The 12664-nt window shown below is 38.2% G+C and overlaps 1 protein-coding gene and 1 long non-coding RNA gene across 18 annotated transcripts in view; one reads left to right on the plus strand and one right to left on the minus strand.

Moving 5' to 3' along the window:
* Positions 1-12664, minus strand: part of ARL15 (ARF like GTPase 15) — a 216847-nt gene that overhangs the window by 57760 nt on the left and 146423 nt on the right. The gene's annotated exons all lie outside the window — the stretch shown is intronic.
* Positions 1-12664, plus strand: part of LOC308185901 — an 87833-nt gene that overhangs the window by 26097 nt on the left and 49072 nt on the right. Inside the window, exon 2 of the long non-coding RNA XR_013943814.1 lies at positions 55-12664. This exon is cut by the window's right edge and continues 49072 nt beyond it. This is a non-coding gene — a long non-coding RNA (uncharacterized lncRNA). The remainder of the gene's footprint in view (positions 1-54) is intronic.

Here is a 12664-nt window from a genome sequence, read left to right on the forward strand (position 1 = left end):
GCTTCAACATCAGTAGGATTCTTTTTCTTAATTATTATTTTTATTCTTTTTAAGCTTACAGACTGAACTGGGTCATGCCATGCTGGTGAGCTGCATCAGGTACAGGGAGGCAAGGATGGAGCTGTGGATAGCATGCAAGCCTCCCACTCAGCTGATACAGAAGAGGGTCAGCAGCCAGAGAGAGAAGGGAGGAAGAGGAGGGAAGGTGGAGGCTGAAGCCGACGAGCACAGAATCCCCGGACTGACTGCTGGCACGACTGCTCAGGATCATCCACACCGGGCCAGGCACAGGACTGGGATCTTCATTTGGGGTGCCAGTGGAGCAGCACCACATCCCAGAGCTACAAGCCACCTGCCAGCTTGCTGAGCATCAGAAGAGCTCGCAGATGATCATGTCAAAGTGCCTTCATCACATTCCCCTCCACCTTCAGCTACAAAGTTCCACCAGCAAGCACAGAAACACACAATTAGCACCTCTGCTGCACCCGGGCAACTCTAGTGACAAACACTTTCACAATCTCTGGCTATAATATTTTATAGAGTACTTTATTTTAAAAGTATGATCTAATATATTGTGAGATTTGGGACGTTGTGTTACTATGGTTATAGGCTCCTCTGCTTTGTTCCCTTTGCAGGCAACAAATGAAAAATAGAGCGGGAGATCATACTGTTCACGGATATTAAGAGGTCCAGCACTGGATTCTCTTAACATAACGCTCTCTCTCTCCATAGTCAATGCAGGTTTATTAAAGGTTAGAAGAAAATAAATGGTTCTATGTAGATAGTGCAGGGGATAAGCTTATTTTTGCTAATTGAGATGGAAAACTTTTGAGGCCCAATTCCCACCTTAGGCTGCTTACTAGGTAACTTGCCAATCTTTAAAGCTGTTACAACTAGATTTATACTACTTTGCCAGACAAAATACACAAGGAATTAACTGGAATGATCACAAATGCATTCTTTAAAAATAAATAAATAAATAAATAAAAATGTAACTTATCCAGTTGCCAGAACTATATTTAAAATAAGAACATCTACCAAGAGTTTTATATGGCCCCCATAATTGCTGTACACCTATCCGAAACCAATCAAAACAACTAGAAGTCTATTTAGGAATATGGTTGGGAGACACTTTAATCCATAAATAATATATGAAACTGCCTAGGGAGGATTTTAAAAAGGGTTTTGTTGACATGGGTAAGAAATTTTGCACTAGTGAATAGAAATAGTTGAAAACAATGCAATCTTCTTTGGATAATAGATCATTTTATTGTCCAGTGTAAGTATTGTAAAGAAAACCGAAGAGACTCAAAATTATTGGCTCAGTTTAGAAATTATAACATTGAACAAATCAAAGTTGAAAAATAAAAGCTCAAAACAATACTGGGAGATGAGAGGTCTGGTCAGGTTTTAGACAGAGTATCCAAACAGCTGGAAAAGATGTTGATTCTCTGAGGGAACTTTGTAATGTATTTGACTCATGTTTTTGTGGAGCTGTGGATTATCCTGAGGGGTTTGAAAGGAGGAACATATGCCAAGAAGTTAAGAACATTATCTGGAAAATGATAGTATTTTACTAGTTTTCCAAGATAGCCAGCTACAGAATAAAGAAAAAAGAAGAAGAAGAAAAGAAAAAGAGGGAAAGAAAAAGGAAAGAGGAAAAGGGAAAGAAAAGAGGAAAAGGGAAAGAACAAAGGAAAAGGGAAAGAAAAGAGAAAAAGGGAAAGAAAAAGAAAATAATTGATGGAGTGGTCAAAATGAGAGCTTATCTACTAATGAAGGGGATTCTTTTGCTTTGGCTTCACCAAATACACGTAAGGCCATGTTTTCAAAACCCAGGCTTTCATTTCAAAAAATGTTTTTAAAATCAAATCAATTTTTTTTTTTAAAAAAAAAGAATATCCATTCTTTCCTAATTTTCACAATCAGTGCACTTACATCCATTAAGATGATAGAAGAGAAATAAAATTCATTATTAATACAGCTCACATTGACATTTTTTTCAAGCCACATATGTGCTACACGTTAAGGGTAGTCTGTCACCTACAACATGTGTAATACTGTCTTCACAAGTAAATCTGTTTTATAATGATTATGACTTTAAAAACTATTTATTTTTGGAGATTTGCAATATGCTCTCTCTCATCATTTTCTAGTACTTTATGAAACTGGTAATTATGTAGATATTTTGTTTCTTTCTGCAATTACATGTTGTCATCTTAGATGCCAGCTTTACATAATTATAGATGTGGCTAGAATGGCTCACTACATCACTTTTCCAGGCAAAAGTTACGGTCTTCCCTTAAAAACGGCACTCAGTTTTGAGAGGTGTCAAACTAGAATGCATGCTGTGTGTCTGGAAAATTTAATAATAAAGGTAAATATTTGGAAACTACTCACAAACTATTACCTCTTGTTAGAGCGATAAGGTGTAGCGTTTTTACTTCTATTTAAGTCACCCAAAATTTCGTATTTGGTGAGGGGGAAAAAGACCATACTGGGTGCTTCTGGCAGGAAGAGCTGATTGACAGGAGCCAGTGACAGTCACGTCCCTGCAAGAAGGGATGTGTCTGGTGAAGCCCGCCCAGGCAGGAAGGGGTGCAGACGGGCTTGGTGCGGGACACCATGCCCCAGCAGTGTCCCCAGACACAGAGCCCTGGGGTGACACAACACCCCCCACCCCAAGCTGTGCTTCCACACTGTACTGGTATCACAGTCCCACATGCCAACAGAGCTGACAAGGAAATTAAACCATTGACCAAACAACCATGTTCAGCCTGATGGGAGCTCCAGAGAGCAAGAGAGACCGTGATATGACAGCAAGTGGCACTGAGATCAAATGCAGTAGGACTGATTAATATGATACAGCCAAACTGATGGACTCAGCAGCCACTGGGCATGGAAGCCGAAGCATCAGTGCAAATACACTGGTCATACCAATTCTGAGAAAATTTAGGCAAGACGAGCACATTGGACAAGGTTGTCAGAGCCCAATTCTGTTCCCAGGAAATTTCAAAAGTGTTCTTGCTGTTAATTTTGTTTGGAGCAGGATGCAACTCTGCAGAAGAGCAATCAAGTTCAAATTGTTTGCAAGCTTAACAGTTTTAAGGCTGAATGATGAACACATCCAAACCTTCAGGGAAAAATTTTGCTTGCTCTTTTAGTCCAAATATGACAATTAGAGTTTAAGCGGCACAGTTGAGCAGATCCAAACACCAGTTTAAAATTCAGTCCAGAATCCAGAGCACAGCAGCCAACAGAGAAGTATCCTGGGACATCTAGATCAGTCCAAAGAATTTATAACACAAAAACAGCATTTACTTAATAATCATAATAAATGTACAAAAGCATGTTAATATAAAGGCCCAAAAAAGACATTCTATTTACCAAGATATAGAATTCTGAACAAATTCTGCAGCTGACAGTTAAACTAGAAAAAGCCTGGAACTGAGCTTTCTCTGCACCTTGAGAAATTACCAACTGAACAAGAGAACTGTAATTCTGAGTAGAAATTCAGTATCAAACATGTAATTAGAATACTTTTCATACAGTGAAAGACCTCAATCTACTTGAAAGTCACTGTTGTTTTTTTCCCCGACACCAAAACAAAGGTACACTGATCCACAAACAAAATCTTTACAATTACAACCAAAATGTTTTTACTATGTTCTCAATTTAAACCATATCCCAGTTTTGGATCTATTGCAGAAAATGAGGCAGTCTTTGTAAGAAGAGTTCAAACCCTTATGCACAAATATTTCTCCATTTCAGTACTAAGATGCGTCTGTTTTAAGACAATCAGATGTGACAGGTAGCACATTTATGGGAGATCAGTGAGTCCCTTGGTTACTTCGTGAGATGCAGGTCTAAAGGCAGTGTGACATCAACCAGCCGAGAAGTGCAGGAATCCCCTGGGACTAGCTGTCATGTCTCATCGTCGTTATGAAAGAAAAATGGTAAACAAGGAAGTAAGTCTGCAATTATGAATTTATGGATGTTTGTTAATGAGTATCTCAGACGTAGTCAGCTCCTTTTGGAGTATTTTTCAGATTTCACAGGCTATTTCAGAGTGGTCCTTCAGAACTGATTAAAATGCCACCACCATTAGATTATATGAGAAAAAAAAAACACATTAACATGTTAAAACAAGCTGTACGCAAATATACACTGAAAGCTTGTGGAACACACACACCCTGCAAATTTCAGACATCAGCTATTTCCAGTGGACAAACAATAATCCAGGGATTGGAAGAAAAAAAAAAAAAAAAAAAGGAGAAAGGGATTTAATTCATAAAGGCACAAAAAAGAATGACCAAGAGGACTCTAAGGACCAAATTTAATATATTTCTGGTTTAAACCACACAGACAAAAATGAGGTATCAGAAATCATACATTGTGATTTATGCTAAAGGAATCTTTCAGAAAAATCCCCAGACAATCACACAAAAAGATAATGAGGATAAGATGATACAATTTAAATGCAGATCACCCAGACAGACACCCTCTCGGTCATTTAGTAAGTCCAGACAGATGGTTCTTGCAGCAGTTCTCTTACCCTGGCTATGCTTAAAATTAGGGTAATCACTTGGACAAAGCATAACCTAAAGGCAAAACCCAGCAAAATATTTTTTAAATCTTTTTTCTAAATGTTAATCTCAAGGATTATAAAAAAAATAGAATGCAACTTGAGCAGGAAGATATTAAGAGAAAGAGAGAAACACTGATGATTTATAATGAGTGCTGGTACCAGATAGGGGAGTAGGGGTTGGGATGGCAGTGGATAAGCAGTTCATAAAAGTGTCTTGGGCTACAGGTCATATACAATATAACACAATATCTTTTTTATGGGAGAGATTTAGCTGCATGTCTGTTTAATCCTCTGCTGCATGCCTGGGTATACATGCTATCCTTAAGAGATACAGGACAGCCTTGTTTCACGTACTGTATCCAGAAACTAGCGTAGAGTTGGAGTTTTACAATTGATGAACATATTTCAACCCAAATAAAAGTAATTTTTCCATCATTTTCTGGAAAAAGGAAAAAAAAAAAGGCAAACATTCACTGAACTATCTGACAAAGCCTTAAGAGCACACTCTCTAAGTAATAAAGAAAAGCGGGTCAGTGCTTATTGCAATAAGCTAAGTTCAAAGTAAGTAAACAAAATTTGTCTGAAACTGCATTTCATTTGAGTTATGGTGGGTGGGGGTAGGGAAGCAAACAAAACATTACTAATTGTACGTTTGATATGCTTGCCTCCTTGCTGATATATATGGGCTGCATACAGCATGACTCAACCCAATTTCCAAGCAGTCTGTCAGTAAGCATGTGGACTTGAAGACATTCTGGTCTAAGGACACAAGAGGCCCCATTTCTTCCCCTCTGTTCAGTATTTCACTTTGAAAAGTTGTCAGAGGGAGGGAGAGTACGACATTGCAGCTGCAATGCATTTCCAGTCAGTGGTGAATCTCCCCGTGCTGTTTCTGCAGACCCTCAGCCTAGCAAGCTCCCCAGCAGTGCTCACACATCCACAAGCTGGGCAGTGCTTATATGGAGGGCTGTTTTCCTGGCTCAAGCAATCCTAGTGACTGACAGAGCCAAAGAAGTGCTGAGTAAAAATGGATGCTGAGCTTCAGCATTGCAGATATCTGCTATACGTTATTGTACACGTTCAGGTCACCAGAGCTGTCGCTGCTCCAGCTCGGCACGTTGCAAAACCACCCATTGAGGAAGCAACACTGCCCATAAGGTTCAGAGATGCAGGGGACAGCTTTGTTCTGCACCTATTCCTGTTTAGACATTTCTGTGAAAACATGAAAACCATCTGATCCAAATATAAGTACTTCTATGCGGTATGAATGTAAGTGACCCAATGAGGAGACTGAATTTCAAAAATTCTCTTTAGCTGCATATTCTGAGAAAACACCTAGTGCACAGAAAGAAAATGGTATTTATAGAGTATTTCAGGTGTAATTACATGAATTATCACTAAAACATATGAATGAATTCAAGCATACTTAAAATAATAATCCTCCTTTTAGAATTAAAAAAGTAAATTACTTCACATGATACAAAACAGGACAAGGGATCCTGTTTTTGCACAAGTGACTTTATTTTATACAGAGCAAAATACCACAGCAAGATTAAACAGTCTTGCTGTGCAAGATGCATTGCTTTCAAGCTGCCTTTGAAGCATGCAGCATCATAATGCTTGAATGTGGCACATCCCAAATCTTACATAGCATTTGATGTAGTTACAAGTGGCTTCCTTCTTTAAAATCTCAGATATAAATGGATCCAAGGGGAATGAGATATCTTCTTGCTTAACAGCTGTAGCAGGATATGAAGTTACTGTGCTGCAGATGTTTCCACTGTCATTCCCCCCTACACAAACTTTGAGCAAGATGGAATAGTTAATTGTGCAAGCTCCAGTACTTTCTAGCTCAAAGAAAAGGTTAGTTTAAACTGTCCTCACCCATAGGTTTCACTAACACATTGTACTTGGCTCAGATAACAATGAGGTGAACTTGTATTGCTGGCTATGCCACCTCTGCTCAGGGCCAGCCATAAATGTTTTGTGGGGCAGCTTCTGAAACAGCTTGTGGCTGTTCCACACAGAATCTGATTTGGCCCCATTTTCCTTTTGGTTGTTACAATTATATTTACAATTGTAGACAGTAAGAAAGATGGCCCACTTTTGCTACAGAAAGCCCAGTATTTTATATTCTTGGTATTAGCAGACAAAGCTATGAAGATACAGCTGCTATTGTCAGAAATTCAGTCTTTCAAAGGAAAATGACCAGTACCACTCCCAAAGGAGGTTCTAATCAGCATCTGTATCAGGAATCTTCTGAGTCTAGGATTTTAGAAAAGTACAGTTAAGAGTCTGTAGCTCAAGCCTAGAAACTAAAGCAAAAACTTTGTATCAAAATGCATCAATACTTTCTATTTTTTCCCACCTCTGATACAGAATTATACCTTCTTGAACTGCTGGTATTAACAGCTTACAGAGATACCTGTCAAGTATCATTCAGAACGTGCAGTGGTTTTCTGTTGTATAGTCACCATAAGTCAGGCTCTATAGTAGTAAGTGTACACATAGTAGACACACTTAAATTCTACTGGCTTGAGAAATAATATAGTTAAGAGTTTCCAGCACTGGCATTTTTCCCCTCAGAAGAGGCAAAATTACTGCAGAATAGTAGGAACTGTGCACTGTCTGATCTTCTTATTTAAATCTAAACCTTTACTCCTAACTTGGAGAATGACAAACAGCTTGCCAAAGGCATATGACTAAGGATTTGAGACAAACCTTATAGGGAAAATCTGCCTCTACAGATTTTGATCACTTTGACTTAATCAAGCCATAGAGAATGTTCTTGTCAGAGATGAGCGTGGTCTTTGCAGACACAGAGCATCGTAAGAAACAAAAGAAGAGTTACAGAATGGGAACTGTCTAGACAGTCAGCAGAAACTTGAGCATTAGCAGGAGGCATCAGCATGCCTCTGAGCCATGACAAGAGAGGATTTTGCTCTTTCCCTAGAGAGACTCCTCTCTTGAGCAGAGTTCCCACCTATGAACAAAACGCATAATCACTCCACAACCTCCTAAGCTCTCTTGACAGGTCCTACCTACTGTGCGAGCTATGGCCCTGCCTGTGAGCGACCAAATCCCTATTCCGAAGGCATGGCCACAGCATTTAACTACTCAGGGCCCGTAGTTTGGCTGCTGTTACAGCAGCATGCGCAGAGCACAAGAGAGGGAAGCAGAGGGTTCTAGTTTCACGTCCTACCTTTGCTCTTATTCTGAACAAGGGAATAACAACATAATGGTTCCTGAATGTCCTTAAGAAGGAAAGCTAATAGTGTCCCATATTTCCTAATAACTCAAGCATCAGATTACTTCAATTCAAATTGTCATTTTTGTTTTACAGCAAAAATTTGCAAGTTAATAGGTGTGGAACCACATGGAAAATAAACTGAGAAGAATGTTATCTTTAAAATCTTTAACCAAATAGGTATAACTTGATTTTATTTTTATTTGTGTTTCTCTCACATTTTTAAAAAGGTCAGTTGGGTTTCCATAAGTACATTTGCATTTTCAAAAGGTGATTCTAGATGCTTATGATTTTAGAAAAGCAATAGTGTTTCAAACCAGGCTTGGGAAAAACCATCATAGACTCTATTCACCAACTGCAACACAGAAATATTTTCATATTGACCCTTCACCAACTGTAAACTATAGAGTGCATTAGCTATTTCCTGCTGGTACCTAAAGTTTAAACATTTGTGCATGGAATCACTAACCTGACAGTCAGCTGAGTCTACAAAAATTAGTTTGGGGTAGATTGCTCTGGTTACAGGAACTTTATTCAACATATTAGTGTTTATGTATATTAGCATAATATTTAAATGTATTCAAGGTGCTTTTCTTTTAATCTGAAAAACTCAGCAGCTCATTACCACTGGCAGTTAAAATGATCCTAGACTCGGTGGCAGCATGCCTAACCTCAAAATCATTGAGGTTCACTGCAGCAAGCAAGTCTCTAAATCTCCAAAGTGTCCAGTGGGGACAATCAGAATTGTGCTGATTGAGAGGAAACTACAACAAGGATACAAAAGGGTCACAACACCTAAACAAACACTGTGACTGAAGTCAATTTCAAACTTTCTATGTTTTGTAAACTACTAGGATTTTTATTTTTTTTTTTCCCAAGGAAAAGCAAAATGAGATTCAACTTTCTCCATTTGTTTTCTCTTAAATCATCTAGTTTTCCAGTATTTACTCCTCATGCTCTGCCAAACAATATTATAATTTACAGAAGTTTTTGCTGATATAAAAAAACCTGGAAGCCCTCTCCAATGCCAAGCGACAGCAGTTTAGAGAGTTTAACTGGTGAGTAATGCACTGATGCAATACCGCAATGCAAATTTTTTTCAAAATATTTAGGACTTAGAGATTACTTGCGGAAATGGTTATGTTTCCTAACAAATCAAGTGTTTCAAGAACAGACCACCCAAATGTATTATCATAAAAAGATGTCAGTTACTTAATTACATGATAGAGCAACACATTTCTACTTCTCTCTCTCTCTCTTTTCTTCCCAACAAAATGTATCCTCTCTAGAGAGCAAAAGGTTTACAGCAGGAGGTGGGTTGAATTAACTTTGCTAGTAACCAATTTCCTCATGTTCCAATTATTTTGGAAATAGTTTAACTTGAACCATGATAATGTACATATAACACAAGGGAATGAAAACACTACCCCTTTTCTGCATCTGAAATGGCTTTGCTGAGACCACCTACAGTGACTTAAACTGTATGTACTTCCAGCTAAAGTTAAAAATACTTGTATTCTTTCAACTGTTATTTTATATCATTTCAATTTCCCCATGCAAATTGGTCAAGAACTACTGTATTGCTGCAGTCTGTGGTAGAAGTGAGATAATTCTTGGGATATTCTGAAGACATTAAAACCTGGTATCTCAGATTCACAACCACACTACTTTGAGAAAACATACATTTTACTAATTAATTGATGCCCTGTTGTAAGTTAGAAATAATTTACATCAAAATTAAACTGCACCATCATGTGCTGTCCTTTATTTAAGCCAGTAATCTAGCTCCCAATTCAGATCAGGTCTCCTACCTGTCAATGCAGCAAAGCACACTTCTTGTTAAAACTTTATACGGCCTTCACAAATGCCTTAATTTAAGTGTATATGACTAAACCTCTCCTCCATATCTTAATTCTCTCAAAATGCATAAAAATAATTTACTAAAATGCATACAACAACAATGTACCTGAATGTTTAGAGAGGTATCTACCAGCAACATTCCTTAAAAACCAGGGTATCCTAGTGAATATTAAACAGACACAGACTGTATTTTTCTATTCAAGAGCAAAGTGCTGAAACAACTACTTTGTACTTCACTATCTATAAGCCAGTATTGTGTGTTCATCACCATTTCACAGAATAGTAATGTCTACTAAAGGGACTATCAGCATCTGATGAGAAAGCAATATGTATTGGCAATCCATTAGAAAAGGGTAACAAAAGGACAAAGTATTTAAACAATTGAATTTCACAGCAGATAACTTTAGTGGGTGTCATAAAATGTGCTATATCTGTAAAAACATGAACATTCTGATGGGGAACTTGGAATAAAACTGGATCAGAGGTGCTCTGGCAGAGAGAGCAGGGAAAGAATAGGGATTTTGTAAAGGAATTCAGCCCTGGTCCTCCTCCTTTTCTGCGTGATTACCTTACATTTTCTTCTGGGGCTGTGACAAGATTTTTTTATTATTATTATTTATTTATTTAGTGCTATAAAGTCTACCATTTATTTTCACATATTCAGTGGATGACTACGCACATTTCATGGGTGGCTGTCCCATTGGTGTACTTTTTATATGAACCTGAGTTTTAGGGAATCCTATATCTCATCTGAAACTAATCTACTGTGTAAAGAAACTTCTATTTATCTCCTCTCTGCACTAAAACTGTTTAAACCAGATGTGTCAAAGTTATTCTGCAAAAAGGGGCTGAATTCCATTTTTAATTATGCCCCATGGAACAGGTCATAAACCTTGTGCTATCACTGACAAACTGTTTTTTATCCCTCTTGAAGAGAAGCTGCTTTGGTCCAATGACTAGCTACAGAAAACAGACCTATACAAATGAGAAAAAAAAAAAAGCTTTAGTCCTCCTTTGTAAACAAAAAAAAAATAATCAGATGGAAAAAAGAGTATTAAATGTTAATGCAGTATTGCCTGGCAAACAGCTGGGTAGTATAATGAGACAGAACACAGCTTACAATGTGGAAGCAGAACTAAAATTTTCACTTCTCAGGAGGTATCCAACTTGCCAATTTCTGCAGCAGCAACTGGAAGAAGTTCCCAACCTTCCTGTGTGACGATGCTGTGTGGCTGCACTGTAAAATGGATCATAGTGGCACCCTAGAACAAACACCTCTCCCTGAAAAGAGAGGAGAGCACACCAAAAGGTGCTGTAAACAGAATTACTGAAAATTCTGCAGTGTTAATACAGCTACTGGGAATGCAAACTTTCAGTTATGGAGTGAGGAAACAGCTATCAAGGACAGGGAGGGCAGAGGGGGGAGGGGGGGGACAGAAATTGAAATAAAGAATAAAAATCAAGTTAACTTATTAAATCCATTAGGTAACTGAAACTTTCTCTGTCAAGCTTTTCAAACTATGTGACACTGAAATTGTTGGAGCATTTTTCACTCCTCGCAGTAGTACATAGTTCCCAGTTGATGAGCACTGCTTCATACCTTATTTGCTGTTGACAGCCTCCCCTAAAATGTACTCATTTCTAAATTACTGGCTGGTTAAGAAAAACAAACAAACAAACAAACAAACAAAAAAAAACACCAAGAAAACCCCACCAAGATTTCTGCAGTGAATATGACCATTCCTATTATCTGTACCATAGTATCAAATACAGTACCAGTATAGTGTACATGAACATATGAACAAAAGACAGTCAATAAGGCTGAATAAACTGGACAAACTTTATGTATGTGACAGCATCCATATCTGAGAAGTTAGTCTCTAAAATCAGGTGGGAACTTAAAAGAAGAGTTAAGAGGAGGAAAGACGGCTGTCCAAACACTATGATTAGATAAGCTTGTATGTTGAGATGTCTTTGAAAGAATTAGTTTGTATTATAGAACAGACAGAGTCCTAGGTCATAATGTCAATCTTTTTTCTACAAGTTACTTGGGAGAATGCCATCATTTATACTAACAGCGATGATCAGCAATATCTTGGATCTTAAAATACTCTTTTGCTGCTTTTCGAACACTTACTACATCTAATTCTGTGACTTGGTTTGGTACAATTTAATCTTCTCCTGTGTTTTGAAAGCTTTCAATAGACCTTTCAGAGGCAAAGCTTGCTACCTAAATCCTTATTAGGCACCTAAATAAAAGCCCTTTGCTTTTCACTGTCATGACATTCCACTTTCTCTCAATGTTTTATCAATAAGCTATTCCCTGAGATATTCTGCTAACAGTAGAAAATTATGTGCTACAACGCTGAGACAACGAAGACTAGGTAAAACTGATCATACTCCAGGATAAAACATACCATCATGCCAGAGGGAGATGGCACAGAAGACCTTAGGAGCAGCTCAACGAACAGAGAAGGCACAGGGTGTTGTGGAGTGTTAACCTAAGACTTATGCAAGCCCTGCTGCCTGATCTACATCCACCCGAGTGAACTTTTCACCATGCCCAGGAGTGCCTTCAGCCTGAACTCAACTTGATAGCTTCAGCTCTTCTTCCTTCAGGTAGCATACTCCTTTGCTATACTAAAGCAAGGCACAAAAAATTCTCGATTTAGTTGATCCATGGAATGAAAAGTTTGAGGAAGAAAGTATTGATCACATACTCGCTTTTTACCAACTCTGAAACCCATGGCCTGGTAGATCACTTGACTCGAGCAGAAAATTCTGCCTCTAATTCACAAGATTTCCTTCCTGATGTCCAGCATGAGCCATCCAAGCTACTACTTCTGGCTACTCCTTATGTCATGTCTCCTGACCAAGAAGAGGTTGACTAAGTGCTCTTCAAGTAAGCATCTATTTTGATTGCATTTTAGCCCTCTCTTTGCCAGACTAGAGAAGTCCCTCAAAGCTCC

The sequence above is a fragment of the Anser brachyrhynchus genome (genome assembly GCF_964034855.1).
Source record: "Anser brachyrhynchus genome assembly, chromosome: Z".
Taxonomy (NCBI): domain Eukaryota; kingdom Metazoa; phylum Chordata; class Aves; order Anseriformes; family Anatidae; genus Anser; species Anser brachyrhynchus.